Raw genomic sequence first — 25,583 nt, 5'->3', positions numbered from 1 at the left:
CTTTTGCCAAATGCACATTTTATTGAATACTTGGAAAGTAAAATACTTGGAAAGTAAAATAACAGACAATTTATAATTATATTATATTTCATCACTGAAAATAGATGCCTTTTGCTTTGAGGCTGTGGCCACGTTATTTTTCTGTCCAACACGAATCTTCATTGGTTTCCTGTCAGGTGTTTTGGATCCCCATCTCTTTCTATGAGCTGGCAAAACAGCAGAATCCCCTTGACAATCTTGATTTCTCAAGGGAAATGAGAGAACACTATACACCATCCAAGATATTAAAATATTGTCAAGGCCCAACACGGCTGAATACTCTGAGGAGATGGCCTGTGAGGCGCCGCCTTTCAACTTTTCCCCCTTAGTATGGTGGTCAGTAACATGCGGGAGACTGCGGAGGGGGTCATTTTTTTAATTGGGAACTGATGTGCTTTTACTCAATTCGGGAACCTCACAAGCCAAATTTGCAGTATTTTGCACGAATTGCAAGAGATGTTTACAAGTCGACGGTTGAAGTGGAAGCTCGTATTGAGTTTGCTAGAGAATGATTTGCCAAGCCTTCGATAGCTCGTCGCTGGTTCAAATCCGGCTCAAAGGACTTTTGCCAAATGCACATTTTATTGAATACTTGGAAAGTAAAATACTTGGAAAGTAAAATAACAGACAATTTATAATTATATTATATTTCATCACTGAAAATAGATGCCTTTTGCTTTGAGGCTGTGGCCACGTTATTTTTCTGTCCAACACGAATCTTCATTGGTTTCCTGTGAGGTGTTTTGGATCCCCATCTCTTGCTATGAACTGGCAAAACAGCAGAATCCCCTTGACAATCTTGATTTTTCAAGGGAAATGAGAGAACACTGTACACCATCCAAGATATTAAAATATTGTCAAGGCCCAACACGGCTGAATACTCTGAGGAGATGGCCTGTGAGGCGCCGCCTTTCAACTTTTCCCCCTTAGTATGGTGGTCAGTAACATGCGGGAGACTACGGAGGGGGTCATTTTTTTAATTGGGAACTGATGTGCTTTTACTCAATTCGGGAACCTCACAAGCCAAATTTTTAGTATTTTGCACGAATTGCAAGAGATGTTTACAAGTCGACGGTTGAAGGTGAAGCTCGTATTGAGTTTGCTAGAGAATGATTTGCCAAGCCTTCGTTAGCTCAGTTGGTAGAGCGGAGGACTGTAGTGGTAAAACAGGCATCTTTAGGTCGCTGGTTCAAATCCGGCGCGAAGGACTTTTGCCAAATGCACATTTTATTGAATACTTGGAAAGTAAAATACTTGGAAAGTAAAATAACAGACAATTTATAATTATATTATATTTCATCACTGAAAATAGATGCCTTTTGCTTTGAGGCTGTGGCCACGTTATTTTTCTGTCCGACACTAATCTTCGTTGGTTTCCTGTGAGGTATTTTGGATCCCCATCTCTTGCTATGAACTGACAAAACAGCAGAATCCCCTTGACAATCTTGATTTCTCAAGGGAAATGGGAGAACACTATACACCATCCAAGATATTAAAATATTGTCAAGGCCGAACACTGATGAATACTCTGAGGAGATGGCCTGTGAGGCGCCGCCTTTCAACTTTTCCTCCTTAGTATGGTGGTCAGTAACATGCGGGAGACTGCGGAGGGGGTCATTTTTTTAATTGTGAACTGATGTGCTTTTACTCAATTCGGGAACCTCACGAGCCAAATTTGTAGTATTTTGCACGAATTGCAAGAGATGTTTGAATGTCGACGGTTGAGGTGGAAGCTCGTATTGAGCTTGCTAGAGACTGATTTGCCAAGCCTTCGATAGCTCAGTTGGTAGAGCGGAGGACTGTAGAGGTAAAACAGGCATCCTTAGGTCGCTGGTTCAAACCCGGTTCGAAGGACTTTTGCCAAATGCACATTTTATTGAATACTTGGAAAGTAAAATACTTGGAAAGTAAAATAACAGACAATTTATAATTATATTATATTTCATCACTGAAAATAGATGCCTTTTGCTTTGAGGCTGTGGCCACGTTATGTTTCTGTCCAACACCAATCTTCATTGGTTTCCTGTGAGGTGTTTTGGATCCCCATCTCTTGCTATGAACTGGCAAAACAGCAGAATCCCCTTGACAATCTTGATTTCTCAAGGGAAATGAGAGAACACTATACACCATCCAAGATATTAAAATATTGTCAAGGCCCAACACGGCTGAATACTCTGAGGAGATGGCCTGTGAGGCGCCGCCTTTCAACTTTTCCCCCTTAGTATGGTGGTCAGTAACATGCGGGAGACTGCGGAGGGGGTCATTTTTTTAATTGTGAACTGATGTGCTTTTACTCAATTCGGGAACCTCACAAGCCAAATTTGTAGTATTTTGCACGAATTGCAAGAGATGTTTACAAGTCGACGGTTGAAGTGGAAGCTTGTATTGAGTTTACTAGAGAATGATTTGCCAAGCCTTCGATAGCTCGTCGCTGGTTCAAATCCGGCTCAAAGGACTTTTGCCAAATGCACATTTTATTGAATACTTGGAAAGTAAAATACTTGGAAAGTAAAATAACAGACAATTTATAATTATATTATATTTCATCACTGAAAATAGATGCCTTTTGCTTTGAGGCTGTGGCCACGTTATTTTTCTGTCCAACACGAATCTTCATTGGTTTCCTGTGAGGTGTTTTGGATCCCCATCTCTTGCTATGAACTGGCAAAACAGCAGAATCCGCTTGACAATCTTGATTTTTCAAGGGAAATGAGAGAACACTGTACACCATCCAAGATATTAAAATATTGTCAAGGCCCAACACGGCTGAATACTCTGAGGAGATGGCCTGTGAGGCGCCGCCTTTCAACTTTTCCCCCTTAGTATGGTGGTCAGTAACATGCGGGAGACTGCGGAGGGGGTCATTTTTTTAATTGGGAACTGATGTGCTTTTACTCAATTCGGGAACCTCACAAGCCAAATTTGTAGTATTTTGCACGAATTGCAAGAGATGTTTCCAAGTCGACGGTTGAAGTGGAAGCTCGTATTGAGTTTGCTAGAGAATGATTTGCAAAGCCTTTGATAGCTCAGTTGGTAGAGCGGAGGATTGTAGTGGTAAAACAGGCATCCTTAGGTTGCTGGTTCAAATCCGTCTCGAAGGACTTTTGCCAAATGCAAATTTTATTGAATACTTGGAAAGTAAAATAACAGACAATTTATAATTATATTATATTTCATCACTGAAAATAGATGCCTTTTGCTTTGAGGCTGTGGCCATGTTATGTTTCTGTCCAACACCAATCTTCATTGTTTTCCTGTGAGGTGTTTTGGATCCCCATCTCTTGCTATGAACTGGCAAAACAGCAGAATCCCCTTGACAATCTTGATTTCTCAAGGGAAATGAGAGAACACTATACACCATCCAAGATATTAAAATATTGTCAAGGCCCAACACGGCTGAATACTCTGAGGAGATGGCCTGTGAGGCGCCGCCTTTCAACTTTTCCCCCTTAGTATGGTGGTCAGTAACATGCGGGAGACTGCGGAGGGGGTCATTTTTTTAATTGGGAACTGATGTGCTTTTACTAAATTCGGGAACCTCACAAGCCAAATTTGTAGTATTTTGCACGAATTGCAAGAGATGTTTGAATGTCGACGGTTGAAGTGGACGCTCGTATTGAGCTTGCTAGAAACTGATTTGCCAAGCCTTCGATAGCTCAGTTGGTAGAGCGGAGGACTGTAGTGGTAAAACAGGCATCCTTCGGTCGCTGGTTCAAACCCGCCTCGAAGGACTTTTGCCAAATGCACATTTTATTGAATACTTGGAAAGTAAAATACTTGGAAAGTAAAATAACAGACAATTTATAATTATATTATATTTCATCACTGAAAATAGATGCCTTTTGCTTTGAGGCTGTGGCCACGTTATTTTTCTGTCCGACACCAATCTTCGTTGGTTTCCTGTGAGGTGTTTTGGATCCCCATCTCTTGCTATGAACTGACAAAACAGCAGAATCCCCTTGACAATCTTGATTTCTCAAGGGAAATGGGAGAACACTATACACCATCCAAGATATTAAAATATTGTCAAGGCCAAACACTGATGAATACTCTGAGGAGATGGCCTGTTAGGCGCCGCCTTTCAACTTTTCCTCCTTAGTATGGTGGTCAGTAACATGCGGGAGACTGCGGAGGCGGTCGTTTTTTTAATTGGGAACTGATATGCTTTTACTCAATTCGGGAACCTCACAAGCCAAATTTGTAGTATTTTGCACGAATTGCAAGAGATGTTTGCATGTCGACGGTTGAAGTGGAAGCTCGAATTGAGCTTGCTAGAGAACGGTTTGCCAAGCCTTCGATAGCTCAGTTGGTAGAGGGGAGGACTGTAGTGGTAAAACAGGCATCCTTAGGTTGCTGGTTCAAATCCGGCTCGAAGGAGTTTTGCCAAATGCAAATTTTATTGAATACTTGGAAAGTAAAATACTTGGAAAATAACATAACAGACAATTTATAATTATATTATATTTCATCACTGAAAATAGATGCCTTTTGCTTTAAGGCTGTGGCCACATTATTTTTCTGTCCAACACGAATCTTCATTGGTTTCCTGTGAGGTGTTTTGGATCCCCATCTCTTGCTATGAACTGGCAAAACAGCAGAATCCCCTTGACAATCTTGATTTTTCAAGGGAAATAGGAGAACACTATACACCATCCAAGATATTAAAATATTGTCAAGGCCCAACACGGCTGAATACTCTGAGGAGATGGCCTGTGAGGCGCCGCCTTTCAACTTTTCCCCCTTAGTATGGTGGTCAGTAACATGCGGGAGACTGCGGTAGGGGGTCATTTTTTTAATTGTGAACTGATGTGCTTTTACTCAATTCGGGAACCTCACAAGCCAAATTTGTAGTATTTTGCACGAATTGCAAGAGATGGTTGAATGTCGACGGTTGAAGTGGAAGCTCGTATTGAGCTTGCTAGAGACTGATGTGCCAAGCCTTCGATAGCTCAGTTGGTAGAGCAGAGGACTGTAGTGGTAAAACAGGCATCCTTAGGTTGCTGGTTCAAATCCAGATCGAAGGACTTTTGCCAAATGCAAATTTTATTGAATACTTGGAAAGTAAAATACTTGGAAAATAAAATAACAGACAATTTATAATTATATTATATTTCATCACTGAAAATAGATGCCTTTTGCTTTGAGGCTGTGGCCACGTTATTTTTCTGTCCGACACCAATCTTCGTTGGTTTCCTGTGAGGTGTTTTGGATCCCCATCTCTTGCTATGAACTGACAAAACAGCAGAATCCCCTTGACAATCTTGATTTCTCAAGGGAAATGGGAGAACACTATATACCATCCAAGATATTAAAATATTGTCAAGGCCAAACACTGATGAATACTCTGAGGAGATGGCCTGTTAGGCGCCGCCTTTCAACTTTTCCTCCTTAGTATGGTGGTCAGTAACATGCGGGAGACTGCGGAGGCGGTCGTTTTTTTAATTGGGAACTGATATGCTTTTACTCAATTCGGGAACCTCACAAGCCAAATTTGTAGTATTTTGCACGACTTGCAAGAGATGTTTGCATGTCGAGGGTTGAAGTGGAAGCTCGAATTGAGCTTGCTAGAGAACGGTTTGCCAAGCCTTCGATAGCTCAGTTGCTAGAGGGGAGGACTGTAGTGGTAAAACAGGCATCCTTAGGTTGCTGGTTCAAATCCGGCTCGAAGGAGTTTTGCCAAATGCAAATTTTATTGAATACTTGGAAAGTAAAATACTTGGAAAATAACATAACAGACAATTTATAATTATATTATATTTCATCACTGAAAATAGATGCCTTTTGCTTTAAGGCTGTGGCCACATTATTTTTCTGTCCAACACGAATCTTCATTGGTTTCCTGTGAGGTGTTTTGGATCCCCATCTCTTGCTATGAACTGGCAAAACAGCAGAATCCCCTTGACAATCTTGATTTTTCAAGGGAAATGGGAGAACACTATACACCATCCAAGATATTAAAATATTGTCAAGGCCCAACCCGGCTGAATACTCTGAGGAGATGGCCTGTGAGGCGCCGCCTTTCAACTTTTCCCCCTTAGTATGGTGGTCAGTAACATGCGGGAGACTGCGGTAGGGGGTCATTTTTTTAATTGTGAACTGATGTGCTTTTACTCAATTCGAGAACCTCACAAGCCAAATTTGTAGTATTTTGCACGAATTGCAAGAGATGTTTGAATTTCGACGGTTGAAGTGGAAGCTCGTATTGAGCTTGCTAGAGACTGATGTGCCAAGCCTTCGATAGCTCAGTTGGTAGAGAAGAGGACTGTAGTGGTAAAACAGGCATCCTTAGGTCGCTGGTTCAAATCCAGATTGAAGGACTTTTGCCAAATGCAAATTTTATTGAATACTTGGAAAGTAAAATACTTGGAAAATAAAATAACAGACAATTTATAATTATATTATATTTCATCACTGAAAATAGATGCCTTTTGCTTTGAGGCTGTGGCCACGTTATGTTTCTGTCCAACACCAATCTTCATTGGTTTCCTGTGAGGTGTTTTGGATCCCCATCTCTTGCTATGAACTGGCAAAACAGCAGAATCCCCTTGACAATCTTGATTTCTCAAGGGAAATGAGAGAACACTATACACCATCCAAGATATTAAAATATTGTCAAGGCCCAACACGGCTGAATACTCTGAGGAGATGGCCTGTGAGGCGCCGCCTTTCAACTTTTCCCCCTTAGTATGGTGGTCAGTAACATGCGGGAGACTGCGGAGGGGGTCATTTTTTTAATTGTGAACTGATGTGCTTTTACTCAATTCGGGAACCTCACAAGCCAAATTTGTAGTATTTTGCACGAATTGCAAGAGATGTTTACAAGTCGACGGTTGAAGTGGAAGCTTGTATTGAGTTTACTAGAGAATGATTTGCCAAGCCTTCGATAGCTCGTCGCTGGTTCAAATCCGGCTCAAAGGACTTTTGCCAAATGCACATTTTATTGAATACTTGGAAAGTAAAATACTTGGAAAGTAAAATAACAGACAATTTATAATTATATTATATTTCATCACTGAAAATAGATGCCTTTTGCTTTGAGGCTGTGGCCACGTTATTTTTCTGTCCAACACGAATCTTCATTGGTTTCCTGTGAGGTGTTTTGGATCCCCATCTCTTGCTATGAACTGGCAAAACAGCAGAATCCCCTTGACAATCTTGATTTTTCAAGGGAAATGAGAGAACACTGTACACCATCCAAGATATTAAAATATTGTCAAGGCCCAACACGGCTGAATACTCTGAGGAGATGGCCTGTGAGGCGCCGCCTTTCAACTTTTCCCCCTTAGTATGGTGGTCATTAACATGCGGGAGACTGCGGAGGGGGTCATTTTTTTAATTGGGAACTGATGTGCTTTTACTCAATTCGGGAACCTCACAAGCCAAATTTGTAGTATTTTGCACGAATTGCAAGAGATGTTTACAAGTCGACGGTTGAAGTGGAAGCTCGTATTGAGTTCGCTAGAGAACGATTTGCCAAGCCTTCGATAGCTCAGTTGGTAGAGCGGAGGACTGTAGTGGTAAAACAGGCATCCTTAGGTCGCTGGTTTAAATCCGGCTCGAAGGACTTTTTCCAAATGCAAATTTTATTGAATACTTGGAAAGTAAAATACTTGGAAAGTAAAATAACAGACAATTTATAATTATATTATATTTCATCACTGAAAATAGATGCCTTTTGCTTTGAGGCTGTGACCACGTTATTTTTCTGTCCAACACAAATCTTCATTGGTGTCCTGTGAGGTGTTTTGGATCCCCATCTCTTGCTATGAACTGGCAAAACAGCAGAATCCCCTTGACAATCTTGATTTCTCAAGGGAAATGAGAGAACACTATACACCATCCAAGATATTAAAATATTGTCAAGGCCCAACGCAGCTGAATACTCTGAGGAGATGGCCTGTGAGGTGCCGCCTTTCAACTTTTCCCCCTTAGTATGGTGGTCAGTAACATGCGGGAGACTACGGAGGGGGTCATTTTTTTAATTGGGAACTGATGTGCTTTTACTCAATTCGGGAACCTCACAAGCCAAATTTGTAGTATTTTGCACGAATTGCAAGAGATGTTTACAAGTCGACGGTTGAAGTGGAAGCTCGTATTGAGTTTGCTAGAGTTGATTTGCCAAGCCTTCGATAGCTCAGTTAGTAGAGCGGAGGACTGTAGTGGTAAAACAGGCATCCTTAGGTCGCTGGTTCAAATCCGGCTCGAAGGACTCTTGCCAAATGCACATTTTATTGAATACTTGGAAAGTAAAATACTTGGAAAGTAAAATAACAGACAATTTATAATTATATTATATTTCATCACTGAAAATAGATGCCTTTTGCTTTGAGGCTGTGGCCACGTTATTTTTCTGTCCAACACGAATCTTCATTGGTTTCCTGTCAGGTGTTTTGGATCCCCATCTCTTGCTATGAACTGGCAAAACAGCAGAATCCCCTTGACAATCTTGATTTCTCAAGGGAAATGAGAGAACACTATACACCATCCAAGATATTAAAATATTGTCAAGGCCCAACACGGCTGAATACTCTGAGGAGATGGCCTGTGAGGCGCCGCCTTTCAACTTTTCCCCCTTAGTATGGTGGTCATTAACATGCGGGAGACTGCGGAGGGGGTCATTTTTTTAATTGGGAACTGATGTGCTTTTACTCAATTCGGGAACCTCACAAGCCAAATTTGTAGTATTTTGCACGAATTGCAAGAGATGTTTACAAGTCGACGGTTGAAGTGGAAGCTCGTATTGAGTTTGCTAGAGAATGATTTGCCAAGCCTTTGATAGCTCAGTTGGTAGAGCGGAGGACTGTAGTGGTAAAACAGGCATCCTTAGGTTGCTGGTTCAAATCCGGCTCGAAGGACTTTTGCCAAATGCAAATTTTATTGAATACTTGGAAAGTAAAATACTTGGAAAATAAAATAACAGACAATTTATAATTATATTATATTTCATCACTGAAAATAGATGCCTTTTGCTTTGAGGCTGTGGCCACGTTATGTTTCTGTCCAACACCAATCTTCATTGTTTTCCTGTGAGGTGTTTTGGATCACCATCTCTTGCTATGAACTGGCAAAACAGCAGAATCCCCTTGACAATCTTGATTTCTCAAGGGAAATGAGAGAACACTATACACCATCCAAGATATTAAAATATTGTCAAGGCCCAACACGGCTGAATACTCTGAGGAGATGGCCTGTGAGGCGCCGCCTTTCAACTTTTCCCCCTTAGTATGGTGGTCAGTAACATGCGGGAGACTGCGGAGGGGGTCATTTTTTTAATTGGGAACTGATGTGCTTTTACTCAATTCGGGAACCTCACAAGCCAAATTTGTAGTATTTTGCACGAATTGCAAGAGATGTTTACAAGTCGACGGTTGAAGTGGAAGCTCGTATTGAGTTTGCTAGAGAATGATTTGCCAAGCCTTCGATAGCTCGTCGCTGGTTCAAATCCGGCTCAAAGGACTTTTGCCAAATGCACATTTTATTGAATACTTGGAAAGTAAAATACTTGGAAAGTAAAATAACAGACAATTTATAATTATATTATATTTCATCACTGAAAATAGATGCCTTTTGCTTTGAGGCTGTGGCCACGTTATTTTTCTGTCCAACACGAATCTTCATTGGTTTCCTGTGAGGTGTTTTGGATCCCCATCTCTTGCTATGAACTGGCAAAACAGCAGAATCCCCTTGACAATCTTGATTTTTCAAGGGAAATGAGAGAACACTGTACACCATCCAAGATATTAAAATATTGTCAAGGCCCAACACGGCTGAATACTCTGAGGAGATGGCCTGTGAGGCGCCGCCTTTCAACTTTTCCCCCTTAGTATGGTGGTCAGTAACATGCGGGAGACTACGGAGGGGGTCATTTTTTTAATTGGGAACTGATGTGCTTTTACTCAATTCGGGAACCTCACAAGCCAAATTTTTAGTATTTTGCACGAATTGCAAGAGATGTTTACAAGTCGACGGTTGAAGGTGAAGCTCGTATTGAGTTTGCTAGAGAATGATTTGCCAAGTCTTCGTTAGCTCAGTTGGTAGAGCGGAGGACTGTAGTGGTAAAACAGGCATCTTTAGGTCGCTGGTTCAAATCCGGCGCGAAGGACTTTTGCCAAATGCACATTTTATTGAATACTTGGAAAGTAAAATACTTGGAAAGTAAAATAACAGACAATTTATAATTATATTATATTTCATCACTGAAAATAGATGCCTTTTGCTTTGAGGCTGTGGCCACGTTATTTTTCTGTCCGACACTAATCTTCGTTGGTTTCCTGTGAGGTATTTTGGATCCCCATCTCTTGCTATGAACTGACAAAACAGCAGAATCCCCTTGACAATCTTGATTTCTCAAGGGAAATGGGAGAACACTATACACCATCCAAGATATTAAAATATTGTCAAGGCCGAACACTGATGAATACTCTGAGGAGATGGCCTGTGAGGCGCCGCCTTTCAACTTTTCCTCCTTAGTATGGTGGTCAGTAACATGCGGGAGACTGCGGAGGGGGTCATTTTTTTAATTGTGAACTGATGTGCTTTTACTCAATTCGGGAACCTCACGAGCCAAATTTGTAGTATTTTGCACGAATTGCAAGAGATGTTTGAATGTCGACGGTTGAGGTGGAAGCTCGTATTGAGCTTGCTAGAGACTGATTTGCCAAGCCTTCGATAGCTCAGTTGGTAGAGCGGAGGACTGTAGAGGTAAAACAGGCATCCTTAGGTCGCTGGTTCAAACCCGGTTCGAAGGACTTTTGCCAAATGCACATTTTATTGAATACTTGGAAAGTAAAATACTTGGAAAGTAAAATAACAGACAATTTATAATTATATTATATTTCATCACTGAAAATAGATGCCTTTTGCTTTGAGGCTGTGGCCACGTTATTTTTCTGTCCAACACGAATCTTCATTGGTTTCCTGTGAGGTGTTTTGGATCCCCATCTCTTGCTATGAACTGGCAAAACAGCAGAATCCGCTTGACAATCTTGATTTTTCAAGGGAAATGAGAGAACACTGTACACCATCCAAGATATTAAAATATTGTCAAGGCCCAACACGGCTGAATACTCTGAGGAGATGGCCTGTGAGGCGCCGCCTTTCAACTTTTCCCCCTTAGTATGGTGGTCAGTAACATGCGGGAGACTGCGGAGGGGGTCATTTTTTTAATTGGGAACTGATGTGCTTTTACTCAATTCGGGAACCTCACAAGCCAAATTTGTAGTTAAAATATTGTCAAGGCCCAACACGGCTGAATACTCTGAGGAGATGGCCTGTGAGGCGCCGCCTTTCAACTTTTCCCCCTTAGTATGGTGGTCATTAACATGCAGGAGACTGCGGAGGGGGTCATTTTTTTAATTCGGAACTGATGTGCTTTTACTCAATTCGGGAACCTCACAAGCCAAATTTGTAGTATTTTGCACGAATTGCAAGAGATGTTTACAAGTCGACGGTTGAAGTGGAAGCTCGTATTGAGTTTGCTAGAGAATGATTTGCCAAGCCTTCGAAAGCTCAGTTGGTAGAGCGGAGGACTGTAGTGGTAAAACAGGCATCCTTAGGTCGCTGGTTCAAATCTGGCTCGAAGGACTTTTGCCAAATGCAAATTTTATTGAATACTTGGAAAGTAAAATACTTGGAAAATAAAATAACAGACAATTTATAATTATATTATATTTCATCACTGAAAATAGATGCCTTTTGCTTTGAGGCTGTGGCCACGTTATGTTTCTGTCCAACACCAATCTTCATTGGTTTCCTGTGAGGTGTTTCGGATCCCCATCTCTTGCTATGAACTGGCAAAACAGCAGAATCCCCTTGACAATCTTGATTTCTCAAGGGAAATGAGAGTACAGTATACACCATCCAAGATATTAAAATATTGTCAAGGCCCAACACGGCTGAATACTCTGAGGAGATGGCCTGTGAGGCGCCGCCTTTCAACTTTTCCCCCTTAGTATGGTGGTCAAAAACATGCGGGAGATTGCGGAGGGGGTCATTTTTTTAATTGGGAACTGATGTGCTTTTACTCAATTCGGGAACGTCACAAGCCAAATTTGTAGTATTTTGCACGAATTGCAAGAGATGTTTACAAGTCGACGGTTGAAGTGGAAGCTCGTATTGAGTTTGCTAGAAAACGATTTGCCAAGCCTTCGATAGCTCAGTTGGTAGATCGGAGGACTGTAGTGGTAAAACAGGCATCCTTAGGTCGCTGGTTCAAATCCGGCTCGAAGGACTTTTGCCAAATGCACATTTTATTGAATATTTGGAAAGTAAAATACTTGGAAAGTAAAATAACAGACAATTTATAATTATATTATATTTCATCACTGAAAATAGATGCCTTTTGCTTTGAGGCTGTGGCCACGTTATTTTTCTGTCCGACACCAATCTTCGTTGGTTTCCTGTGAGGTATTTTGGATCCCCATCTCTTGCTATGAACTGACAAAACAGCAGAATCCCCTTGACAATCTTGATTTCTCAAGGGAAATGGGAGAACACTATACACCATCCAAGATATTAAAATATTGTCAAGGCCGAACACTGATGAATACTCTGAGGAGATGGCCTGTGAGGCGCCGCCTTTCAACTTTTCCTCCTTAGTATGGTGGTCAGTAACATGCGGGAGACTGCGGAGGGGGTCATTTTTTTAATTGTGAACTGATGTGCTTTTACTCAATTCGGGAACCTCACAAGCCAAATTTGTAGTATTTTGCACAAATTGCAAGAGATGTTTGAATGTCGACGGTTGAAGTGGAAGCTCGTATTGAGCTTGCTAGAGACTGATTTGCCAAGCCTTCGATAGCTCAGTTGGTAGAGCGGAGGACTGTAGTGGTAAAACAGGCATCCTTAGGTCGCTGGTTCAAATCCGGCTCGAAGGACTTTTGCCAAATGCACATTTTATTGAATACTTGGAAAGTAAAATACTTGGAAAGTAAAATACGACAATTTATAATTATAGTATATTTCATCACTGAAAATAGATGCCTTTTGCTTTGAGGCTGTGACAATGTTATTTTTCTGTCCAACACGAATCTTCATTGGTTTCCTGTGAGGTGTTTTGGATCCCCATCTCTTGCTATGAACTGGCAAAACAGCAGAATCCCCTTGACAATCTTGATTTCTCAAGGGAAATGAGAGAACACTATACACCATCCAAGATATTAAAATATTGTCAAGGCCCAACACGGCTGAATACTCTGAGGAGATGGCCTGTGAGGCGCCGCCTTTCAACTTTTCCCCCTTAGTATGGTGGTCAGTAACATGCGGGAGACTGCGGAGGGGGTCATTTTTTTAATTGGGAACTGATGTGCTTTTACTAAATTCGGGAACCTCACAAGCCAAATTTGTAGTATTTTGCACGAATTGCAAGAGATGTTTGAATGTCGACGGTTGAAGTGGACGCTCGTATTGAGCTTGCTAGAAACTGATTTGCCAAGCCTTCGATAGCTCCGTTGGTAGAGCGGAGGACTGTAGTGGTAAAACAGGCATCCTTAGGTTGCTGGTTCAAATCCGGCTCGAAGGAGTTTTGCCAAATGCAAATTTTATTGAATACTTGGAAAGTAAAATACTTGGAAAATAACATAACAGACAATTTATAATTATATTATATTTCATCACTGAAAATAGATGCCTTTTGCTTTAAGGCTGTGGCCACATTATTTTTCTGTCCAACACGAATCTTCATTGGTTTCCTGTGAGGTGTTTTGGATCCCCATCTCTTGCTATGAACTGGCAAAACAGCAGAATCCCCTTGACAATCTTGATTTTTCAAGGGAAATGGGAGAACACTATACACCATCCAAGATATTAAAATATTGTCAAGGCCCAACACGGCTGAATACTCTGAGGAGATGGCCTGTGAGGCGCCGCCTTTCAACTTTTCCCCCTTAGTATGGTGGTCAGTAACATGCGGGAGACTGCGGTAGGGGGTCATTTTTTTAATTGTGAACTGATGTGCTTTTACTCAATTCGGGAACCTCACAAGCCAAATTTGTAGTATTTTGCACGAATTGCAAGAGATGTTTGAATGTCGACGGTTGAAGTGGAAGCTCGTATTGAGCTTGCTAGAGACTGATGTGCCAAGCCTTCGATAGCTCAGTTGGTAGAGCAGAGGACTGTAGTGGTAAAACAGGCATCCTTAGGTTGCTGGTTCAAATCCAGATCGAAGGACTTTTGCCAAATGCAAATTTTATTGAATACTTGGAAAGTAAAATACTTGGAAAATAAAATAACAGACAATTTATAATTATATTATATTTCATCACTGAAAATAGATGCCTTTTGCTTTGAGGCTGTGGCCACGTTATTTTTCTGTCCGACACCAATCTTCGTTGGTTTCCTGTGAGGTGTTTTGGATCCCCATCTCTTGCTATGAACTGACAAAACAGCAGAATCCCCTTGACAATCTTGATTTCTCAAGGGAAATGGGAGAACACTATATACCATCCAAGATATTAAAATATTGTCAAGGCCAAACACTGATGAATACTCTGAGGAGATGGCCTGTTAGGCGCCGCCTTTCAACTTTTCCTCCTTAGTATGGTGGTCAGTAACATGCGGGAGACTGCGGAGGCGGTCGTTTTTTTAATTGGGAACTGATATGCTTTTACTCAATTCGGGAACCTCACAAGCCAAATTTGTAGTATTTTGCACGACTTGCAAGAGATGTTTGCATGTCGAGGGTTGAAGTGGAAGCTCGAATTGAGCTTGCTAGAGAACGGTTTGCCAAGCCTTCGATAGCTCAGTTGCTAGATGGGAGGACTGTAGTGGTAAAACAGGCATCCTTAGGTTGCTGGTTCAAATCCGGCTCGAAGGAGTTTTGCCAAATGCAAATTTTATTGAATACTTGGAAAGTAAAATACTTGGAAAATAAAATAACAGACAATTTATAATTATATTATATTTCATCACTGAAAATAGATGCCTTTTGCTTTGAGGCTGTGGCCACGTTATGTTTCTGTCCAACACCAATCTTCATTGGTTTCCTGTGAGGTGTTTTGGATCCCCATCTCTTGCTATGAACTGGCAAAACAGCAGAATCCCCTTGACAATCTTGATTTCTCAAGGGAAATGAGAGAACACTATACACCATCCAAGATATTAAAATATTGTCAAGGCCCAACACGGCTGAATACTCTGAGGAGATGGCCTGTGAGGCGCCGCCTTTCAACTTTTCCCCCTTAGTATGGTGGTCAGTAACATGCGGGAGACTGCGGAGGGGGTCATTTTTTTAATTGTGAACTGATGTGCTTTTACTCAATTCGGGAACCTCACAAGCCAAATTTGTAGTATTTTGCACGAATTGCAAGAGATGTTTACAAGTCGACGGTTGAAGTGGAAGCTTGTATTGAGTTTACTAGAGAATGATTTGCCAAGCCTTCGATAGCTCGTCGCTGGTTCAAATCCGGCTCAAAGGACTTTTGCCAAATGCACATTTTATTGAATACTTGGAAAGTAAAATACTTGGAAAGTAAAATAACAGACAATTTATAATTATATTATATTTCATCACTGAAAATAGATGCCTTTTGCTTTGAGGCTGTGGCCACGTTATTTTTCTGTCCAACACGAATCTTCATTGGTTTCCTGTGAGGTGTTTTGGATCCCCATCTCTTGCTATGAACTGGCAAAACAGCAGAATCCCCTTGACAATCTTGATTTTTCAAGGGAAATGAGAGAACACTGTACACCATCCAAGATATTAAAATATTGTCAAGGCCCAACACGGCTGAATACTCTGAGGAGATGGCCTGTGAGGCGCCGCCTTTCAACTTTTCCCCCTTAGTATGGTGGTCAGTAACATGCGGGAGACTGCGGAGGGGGTCATTTTTTTAATTGGGAACTGATGTGCTTTTACTCAATTCGGGAACCTCACAAGCCAAATTTGTAGTATTTTGCACGAATTGCAAGAGATGTTTACAAGTCGACGTTTGAAGTGGAAGCTCGTATTGAGTTTGCTAGAGAACGATTTGCAAAGCCTTTGATAGCTCAGTTGGTAGAGCGGAGGATTGTAGTGGTAAAACAGGCATCCTTAAGTTGCTGGTTCAAATCCGGCTCGAAGGACTTTTGCCAAATGCAAATTTTATTGAATACTTGGAAAGTAAAATACTTGGAAAATAAAATAACAGACAATTTATAATTATATTATATTTCATCACTGAAAATAGATGCCTTTTGCTTTGAGGCTGTGGCCATGTTATGTTTCTGCCCAACACCAATCTTCATTGTTTTCCTGTGAGGTGTTTTGGATCCCCATCTCTTGCTATGAACTGGCAAAACAGCAGAATCCCCTTGACAATCTTGATTTCTCAAGGGAAATGAGAGAACACTATACACCATCCAAGATATTAAAATATTGTCAAGGCCCAACACGGCTGAATACTCTGAGGAGATGGCCTGTGAGGCGCCGCCTTTCAACTTTTCCCCCTTAGTATGGTGGTCAGTAACATGCGGGAGACTGCGGAGGGGGTCATTTTTTTAATTGGGAACTGATGTGCTTTTACTAAATTCGGGAACCTCACAAGCCAAATTTGTAGTATTTTGCACGAATTGCAAGAGATGTTTGAATGTCGACGGTTGAAGTGGACGCTCGCATTGAGCTTGCTAGAAACTGATTTGCCAAGCCTTCGATAGCTCAGTTGGTAGAGTGGAGGACTGTAGTGGTAAAACAGGCATCCTTCGGTCGCTGGTTCAAACCCGGCTCGAAGGACTTTTGCCAAATGCACATTTTATTGAATACTTGGAAAGTAAAATACTTGGAAAGTAAAATAACAGACAATTTATAATTATATTATATTTCATCACTGAAAATAGATGCCTTTTGCTTTGAGGCTGTGGCCACGTTATTTTTCTGTCCGACACTAATCTTCGTTGGTTTCCTGTGAGGTATTTTGGATCCCCATCTCTTGCTATGAACCGACAAAACAGCAGAATCCCCTTGACAATCTTGATTTCTCAAGGGAAATGGGAGAACACTATACACCATCCAAGATATTAAAATATTGTCAAGGCCGAACACTGATGAATACTCTGAGGAGATGGCCTGTGAGGCGCCGCCTTTCAACTTTTCCTCCTTAGTATGGTGGTCAGTAACATGCGGGAGACTGCGGAGGGGGTCATTTTTTTAATTGTGAACTGATGTGCTTTTACTCAATTCGGGAACCTCACAAGCCAAATTTGTAGTATTTTGCACGAATTGCAAGAGATGTTTGAATGTCGACGGTTGAAGTGGAAGCTTGTATTGAGCTTGCTAGAAACTGATTTGCCAAGCCTTCGATAGCTCAGTTGGTAGAGCGGAGGACTGTAGAGGTAAAACAGGCATCCTTAGGTCGCTGGTTCAAGCCCGGCTCGAAGGACTTTTGCCAAATGCACATTTTATTGAATACTTGGAAAGTAAAATACTTGGAAAGTAAAATAACAGACAATTTATAATTATATTATATTTCATCACTGAAAATAGATGCCTTTTGCTTTGAGGCTGTGGCCACGTTATGTTTCTGTCCAACACCAATCTTCATTGGTTTCCTGTGAGGTGTTTTGGATCCCCATCTCTTGCTATGAACTGGCAAAACAGCAGAATCCCCTTGACAATCTTGATTTCTCAAGGGAAATGAGAGAACACTATACACCATCCAAGATATTAAAATATTGTCAAGGCCCAACACGGCTGAATACTCTGAGGAGATGGCCTGTGAGGCGCCGCCTTTCAACTTTTCCCCCTTAGTATGGTGGTCAGTAACATGCGGGAGACTGCGGAGGGGGTCATTTTTTTAATTGTGAACTGATGTGCTTTTACTCAATTCGGGAACCTCACAAGCCAAATTTGTAGTATTTTGCACGAATTGCAAGAGATGTTTACAAGTCGACGGTTGAAGTGGAAGCTTGTATTGAGTTTACTAGAGAATGATTTGCCAAGCCTTCGATAGCTCGTTGCTGGTTCAAATCCGGCTCAAAGGACTTTTGCCAAATGCACATTTTATTGAATACTTGGAGAGTAAAATACTTGGAAAGTAAAATAACAGACAATTTATAATTATATTATATTTCATCACTGAAAATAGATGCCTTTTGCTTTGAGGCTGTGGCCACGTTATTTTTCTGTCCAACACAAATCTTCATTGGTTTCCTGTGAGGTGTTTTGGATCCCCATCTCTTGCTATGAACTGGCAAAACAGCAGAATCCCCTTGACAATCTTGATTTCTCAAGGGAAATGAGAGAACACTATACACCATCCAAGATATTAAAATATTGTCAAGGCCCAACGCAGCTGAATACTCTGAGGAGATGGCCTGTGAGGTGCCGCCTTTCAACTTTTCCCCCTTAGTATGGTGGTCAGTAACATGCGGGAGACTACGGAGGGGGTAATTTTTTTAATTGGGAACTGATGTGCTTTTACTCAATTCGGGAACCTCACAAGCCAAATTTGTAGTATTTTGCACGAATTGCAAGAGATGTTTACAAGTCGACGGTTGAAGTGGAAGCTCGTATTGAGTTTGCTAGAGTTGATTTGCCAAGCCTTCGATAGCTCAGTTGGTAGAGCGGAGGACTGTAGTGGTAAAACAGGCATCCTTAGGTCGCTGGTTCAAATCCGGCTCGAAGGACTCTTGCCAAATGCACATTTTATTGAATACTTGGAAAGTAAAATACTTGGAAAGTAAAATAACAGACAATTTATAATTATATTATATTTCATCACTGAAAATAGATGCCTTTTGCTTTGAGGCTGTGGCCACGTTATTTTTCTGTCCAACACGAATCTTCATTGGTTTCCTGTCAGGTGTTTTGGATCCCCATCTCTTGCTATGAACTGGCAAAACAGCAGAATCCCCTTGACAATCTTGATTTCTCAAGGGAAATGAGAGAACACTATACACCATCCAAGATATTAAAATATTGTCAAGGCCCAACACGGCTGAATACTCTGAGGAGATGGCCTGTGAGGCGCCGCCTTTCAACTTTTCCCCCTTAGTATGGTGGTCATTAACATGCGGGAGACTGCGGAGGGGGTCATTTTTTTAATTGGGAACTGATGTGCTTTTACTCAATTCGGGAACCTCACAAGCCAAATTTGTAGTATTTTGCACAAATTGCAAGAGATGTTTACAAGTCGACGGTTGAAGTGGAAGCTCGTATTGAGTTTGCTAGAGAATGATTTGCCAAGCCTTTGATAGCTCAGTTGGTAGAGCGGAGGACTGTAGTGGTAAAACAGGCATCCTTACGTTGCTGGTTCAAATCCGGCTCGAAGGACTTTTGCCAAATGCAAATTTTATTGAATACTTGGAAAGTAAAATACTTGGAAAATAAAATAACAGACAATTTATAATGATATTATATTTCATCACTGAAAATAGATGCCTTTTGCTTTGAGGCTGTGGCCTTGTTATGTTTCTGTCCAATACCAATCTTCATTATTTTCCTGTGAGGTGTTTTGGATCCCCATCTCTTGCTATGAACTGGCAAAACAGCAGCATCCCCTTGACAATCTTGATTTCTCAAGGGAAATGAGCGAACACTATACACCATCCAAGATATTAAAATATTGTCAAGGCCCAACACGGCTGAATACTCTGAGGAGATGGCCTGTGAGGCGCCGCCTTTCAACTTTTCCCCCTTAGTATGGTGGTCAGTAACATGCGGGAGACTACGGAGGGGGTCATTTTTTTAATTGGGAACTGATGTGCTTTTACTCAATTCGGGAACCTCACAAGCCAAATTTTTAGTATTTTGCACGAATTGCAAGAGATGTTTACAAGTCGACGGTTGAAGGTGAAGCTCGTATTGAGTTTGCTAGAGAATGATTTGCCAAGCCTTCGTTAGCTCAGTTGGTAGAGCGGAGGACTGTAGTGGTAAAACAGGCATCTTTGGGTCGCTGGTTCAAATCCGGCGCGAAGGACTTTTGCCAAATGCACATTTTATTGAATACTTGGAAAGTAAAATACTTGGAAAGTAAAATAACAGACAATTTATAATTATATTATATTTCATCACTGAAAATAGATGCCTTTTGCTTTGAGGCTGTGGCCACGTTATTTTTCTGTCCGACACTAATCTTCGTTGGTTTCCTGTGAGGTATTTTGGATCCCCATCTCTTGCTATGAACTGACAAAACAGCAGAATCCCCTTGACAATCTTGATTTCTCAAGGGAAATGGGAGAACACTATACACCATCCAAGATATTAAAATATTGTCAAGGCCGAACACTGATGAATACTCTGAGGAGATGGCCTGTGAGGCGCCGCCTTTCAACTTTTCCTCCTTAGTATGGTGGTCAGTAACATGCGGGAGACTGCGGAGGGGGTCATTTTTTTAATTGTGAACTGATGTGCTTTTACTCAATTCGGGAACCTCACGAGCCAAATTTGTAGTATTTTGCACGAATTGCAAGAGATGTTTGAATGTCGACGGTTGAGGTGGAAGCTCGTATTGAGCTTGCTAGAGACTGATTTGCCAAGCCTTCGATAGCTCAGTTGGTAGAGCGGAGGACTGTAGAGGTAAAACAGGCATCCTTAGGTCGCTGGTTCAAACCCGGTTCGAAGGACTTTTGCCAAATGCACATTTTATTGAATACTTGGAAAGTAAAATACTTGGAAAGTAAAATAACAGACAATTTATAATTATATTATATTTCATCACTGAAAATAGATGCCTTTTGCTTTGAGGCTGTGGCCACGTTATGTTTCTGTCCAACACCAATCTTCATTGGTTTCCTGTGAGGTGTTTTGGATCCCCATCTCTTGCTATGAACTGGCAAAACAGCAGAATCCCCTTGACAATCTTGATTTCTCAAGGGAAATGAGAGAACACTATACACCATCCAAGATATTAAAATATTGTCAAGGCCCAACACGGCTGAATACTCTGAGGAGATGGCCTGTGAGGCGCCGCCTTTCAACTTTTCCCCCTTAGTATGGTGGTCAGTAACATGCGGGAGACTGCGGAGGGGGTCATTTTTTTAATTGTGAACTGATGTGCTTTTACTCAATTCGGGAACCTCACAAGCCAAATTTGTAGTATTTTGCACGAATTGCAAGAGATGTTTACAAGTCGACGGTTGAAGTGGAAGCTTGTATTGAGTTTACTAGAGAATGATTTGCCAAGCCTTCGATAGCTCGTCGCTGGTTCAAATCCGGCTCAAAGGACTTTTGCCAAATGCACATTTTATTGAATACTTGGAAAGTAAAATACTTGGAAAGTAAAATAACAGACAATTTATAATTATATTATATTTCATCACTGAAAATAGATGCCTTTTGCTTTGAGGCTGTGGCCACGTTATTTTTCTGTCCAACACGAATCTTCATTGGTTTCCTGTGAGGTGTTTTGGATCCCCATCTCTTGCTATGAACTGGCAAAACAGCAGAATCCGCTTGACAATCTTGATTTTTCAAGGGAAATGAGAGAACACTGTACACCATCCAAGATATTAAAATATTGTCAAGGCCCAACACGGCTGAATACTCTGAGGAGATGGCCTGTGAGGCGCCGCCTTTCAACTTTTCCCCCTTAGTATGGTGGTCAGTAACATGCGGGAGACTGCGGAGGGGGTCATTTTTTTAATTGGGAACTGATGTGCTTTTACTCAATTCGGGAACCTCACAAGCCAAATTTGTAGTATTTTGCACGAATTGCAAGAGATGTTTCCAAGTCGACGGTTGAAGTGGAAGCTCGTATTGAGTTTGCTAGAGAATGATTTGCAAAGCCTTTGATAGCTCAGTTGGTAGAGCAGAGGATTGTAGTGGTAAAACAGGCATCCTTAGGTTGCTGGTTCAAATCCGTCTCGAAGGACTTTTGCCAAATGCAAATTTTATTGAATACTTGGAAAGTAAAATACTTGGAAAGTAAAATAACAGACAATTTATAATTATATTATATTTCATCACTGAAAATAGATGCCTTTTGCTTTGAGGCTGTGGCCATGTTATGTTTCTGTCCAACACCAATCTTCATTGTTTTCCTGTGAGGTGTTTTGGATCCCCATCTCTTGCTATGAACTGGCAAAACAGCAGAATCCCCTTGACAATCTTGATTTCTCAAGGGAAATGAGAGAACACTATACACCATCCAAGATATTAAAATATTGTCAAGGCCCAACACGGCTGAATACTCTGAGGAGATGGCCTGTGAGGCGCCGCCTTTCAACTTTTCCCCCTTAGTATGGTGGTCAGTAACATGCGGGAGACTGCGGAGGGGGTCATTTTTTTAATTGGGAACTGATGTGCTTTTACTAAATTCGGGAACCTCACAAGCCAAATTTGTAGTATTTTGCACGAATTGCAAGAGATGTTTGAATGTCGACGGTTGAAGTGGACGCTCGTATTGAGCTTGCTAGAAACTGATTTGCCAAGCCTTCGATAGCTCAGTTGGTAGAGCGGAGGACTGTAGTGGTAAAACAGGCATCCTTCGGTCGCTGGTTCAAACCCGCCTCGAAGGACTTTTGCCAAATGCACATTTTATTGAATACTTGGAAAGTAAAATACTTGGAAAGTAAAATAACAGACAATTTATAATTATATTATATTTCATCACTGAAAATAGATGCCTTTTGCTTTGAGGCTGTGGCCACGTTATTTTTCTGTCCGACACCAATCTTCGTTGGTTTCCTGTGAGGTGTTTTGGATCCCCATCTCTTGCTATGAACTGACAAAACAGCAGAATCCCCTTGACAATCTTGATTTCTCAAGGGAAATGGGAGAACACTATACACCATCCAAGATATTAAAATATTGTCAAGGCCAAACACTGATGAATACTCTGAGGAGATGGCCTGTTAGGCGCCGCCTTTCAACTTTTCCTCCTTAGTATGGTGGTCAGTAACATGCGGGAGACTGCGGAGGCGGTCGTTTTTTTAATTGGGAACTGATATGCTTTTACTCAATTCGGGAACCTCACAAGCCAAATTTGTAGTATTTTGCACGAATTGCAAGAGATGTTTGCATGTCGACGGTTGAAGTGGAAGCTCGAATTGAGCTTGCTAGAGAACGGTTTGCCAAGCCTTCGATAGCTCAGTTGGTAGAGGGGAGGACTGTAGTGGTAAAACAGGCATCCTTAGGTTGCTGGTTCAAATCCGGCTCGAAGGAGTTTTGCCAAATGCAAATTTTATTGAATACTTGGAAAGTAAAATACTTGGAAAATAACATAACAGACAATTTATAATTATATTATATTTCATCACTGAAAATAGATGCCTTTTGCTTTAAGGCTGTGGCCACATTATTTTTCTGTCCAACACGAATCTTCATTGGTTTCCTGTGAGGTGTTTTGGATCCCCATCTCTTGCTATGAACTGGCAAAACAGCAGAATCCCCTTGACAATCTTGATTTTTCAAGGGAAATGGGAGAACACTATACACCATCCAAGATATTAAAATATTGTCAAGGCCCAACACGGCTGAATACTCTGAGGAGATGGCCTGTGAGGCGCCGCCTTTCAACTTTTCCCCCTTAGTATGGTGGTCAGTAACATGCGGGAGACTGCGGTAGGGGGTCATTTTTTTAATTGTGAACTGATGTGCTTTTACTCAATTCGGGAACCTCACAAGCCAAATTTGTAGTATTTTGCACGAATTGCAAGAGATGTTTGAATGTCGACGGTTGAAGTGGAAGCTCGTATTGAGCTTGCTAGAGACTGATGTGCCAAGCCTTCGATAGCTCAGTTGGTAGAGCAGAGGACTGTAGTGGTAAAACAGGCATCCTTAGGTTGCTGGTTCAAATCCAGATCGAAGGACTTTTGCCAAATGCAAATTTTATTGAATACTTGGAAAGTAAAATACTTGGAAAATAAAATAACAGACAATTTATAATTATATTATATTTCATCACTGAAAATAGATGCCTTTTGCTTTGAGGCTGTGGCCACGTTATTTTTCTGTCCGACACCAATCTTCGTTGGTTTCCTGTGAGGTGTTTTGGATCCCCATCTCTTGCTATGAACTGACAAAACAGCAGAATCCCCTTGACAATCTTGATTTCTCAAGGGAAATGGGAGAACACTATATACCATCCAAGATATTAAAATATTGTCAAGGCCCAACACGGCTGAATACTCTGAGGAGATGGCCTGTGAGGCGCCGCCTTTCAACTTTTCCCCCTTAGTATGGTGGTCAGTAACATGCGGGAGACTGCGGTAGGGGGTCATTTTTTTAATTGTGAACTGATGTGCTTTTACTCAATTCGGGAACCTCACAAGCCAAATTTGTAGTATTTTGCACGACTTGCAAGAGATGTTTGCATGTCGAGGGTTGAAGTGGAAGCTCGAATTGAGCTTGCTAGAGAACGGTTTGCCAAGCCTTCGATAGCTCAGTTGCTAGAGGGGAGGACTGTAGTGGTAAAACAGGCATCCTTAGGTTGCTGGTTCAAATCCGGCTCGAAGGAGTTTTGCCAAATGCAAATTTTATTGAATACTTGGAAAGTAAAATACTTGGAAAATAAAATAACAGACAATTTATAATTATATTATATTTCATCACTGAAAATAGATGCCTTTTGCTTTGAGGCTGTGGCCACGTTATGTTTCTGTCCAACACCAATCTTCATTGGTTTCCTGTGAGGTGTTTTGGATCCCCATCTCTTGCTATGAACTGGCAAAACAGCAGAATCCCCTTGACAATCTTGATTTCTCAAGGGAAATGAGAGAACACTATACACCATCCAAGATATTAAAATATTGTCAAGGCCCAACACGGCTGAATACTCTGAGGAGATGGCCTGTGAGGCGCCGCCTTTCAACTTTTCCCCCTTAGTATGGTGGTCAGTAACATGCGGGAGACTGCGGAGGGGGTCATTTTTTTAATTGTGAACTGATGTGCTTTTACTCAATTCGGGAACCTCACAAGCCAAATTTGTAGTATTTTGCACGAATTGCAAGAGATGTTTACAAGTCGACGGTTGAAGTGGAAGCTTGTATTGAGTTTACTAGAGAATGATTTGCCAAGCCTTCGATAGCTCGTCACTGGTTCAAATCCGGCTCAAAGGACTTTTGCCAAATGCACATTTTATTGAATACTTGGAAAGTAAAATACTTGGAAAGTAAAATAACAGACAATTTATAATTATATTATATTTCATCACTGAAAATAGATGCCTTTTGCTTTGAGGCTGTGGCCACGTTATTTTTCTGTCCAACACGAATCTTCATTGGTTTCCTGTGAGGTGTTTTGGATCCCCATCTCTTGCTATGAACTGGCAAAACAGCAGAATCCCCTTGACAATCTTGATTTTTCAAGGGAAATGAGAGAACACTGTACACCATCCAAGATATTAAAATATTGTCAAGGCCCAACACGGCTGAATACTCTGAGGAGATGGCCTGTGAGGCGCCGCCTTTCAACTTTTCCCCCTTAGTATGGTGGTCAGTAACATGCGGGAGACTGCGGAGGGGGTCATTTTTTTAATTGGGAACTGATGTGCTTTTACTCAATTCGGGAACCTCACAAGCCAAATTTGTAGTATTTTGCACGAATTGCAAGAGATGTTTACAAGTCGACGTTTGAAGTGGAAGCTCGTATTGAGTTTGCTAGAGAATGATTTGCAAAGCCTTTGATAGCTCAG

General features: G+C 41.3%; 3 non-coding genes across 3 annotated transcripts; all 3 read left to right on the top strand.

Moving 5' to 3' along the window:
- Window positions 1–12,828: 12,828 nt before the first annotated feature.
- On the top strand, window positions 12,829–12,914 carry TRNAY-GUA (transfer RNA tyrosine (anticodon GUA)). Its single transcript is given in 2 exon segments — window positions 12,829–12,865; window positions 12,879–12,914. It is a non-coding gene; the product is annotated as a tRNA-Tyr (tRNA).
- A 4,390-nt stretch (window positions 12,915–17,304) lies between these two features.
- On the top strand, window positions 17,305–17,390 carry TRNAY-GUA (transfer RNA tyrosine (anticodon GUA)). Its single transcript is given in 2 exon segments — window positions 17,305–17,341; window positions 17,355–17,390. It is a non-coding gene; the product is annotated as a tRNA-Tyr (tRNA).
- A 1,160-nt stretch (window positions 17,391–18,550) lies between these two features.
- Window positions 18,551–18,636, top strand: TRNAY-GUA (transfer RNA tyrosine (anticodon GUA)). Its single transcript is given in 2 exon segments — window positions 18,551–18,587; window positions 18,601–18,636. It is a non-coding gene; the product is annotated as a tRNA-Tyr (tRNA).
- Window positions 18,637–25,583: the final 6,947 nt, after the last annotated feature.

This window comes from Ambystoma mexicanum, chromosome 1p (genome assembly GCF_040938575.1).
Source record: "Ambystoma mexicanum isolate Mex_15411 chromosome 1p, UKY_AmexF1_1, whole genome shotgun sequence".
Lineage (NCBI taxonomy): Eukaryota > Metazoa > Chordata > Amphibia > Caudata > Ambystomatidae > Ambystoma > Ambystoma mexicanum.
The sequence above is the reverse complement of the archived record's forward strand: the minus strand, read 5'-3'. Positions and strand labels throughout refer to the sequence as shown.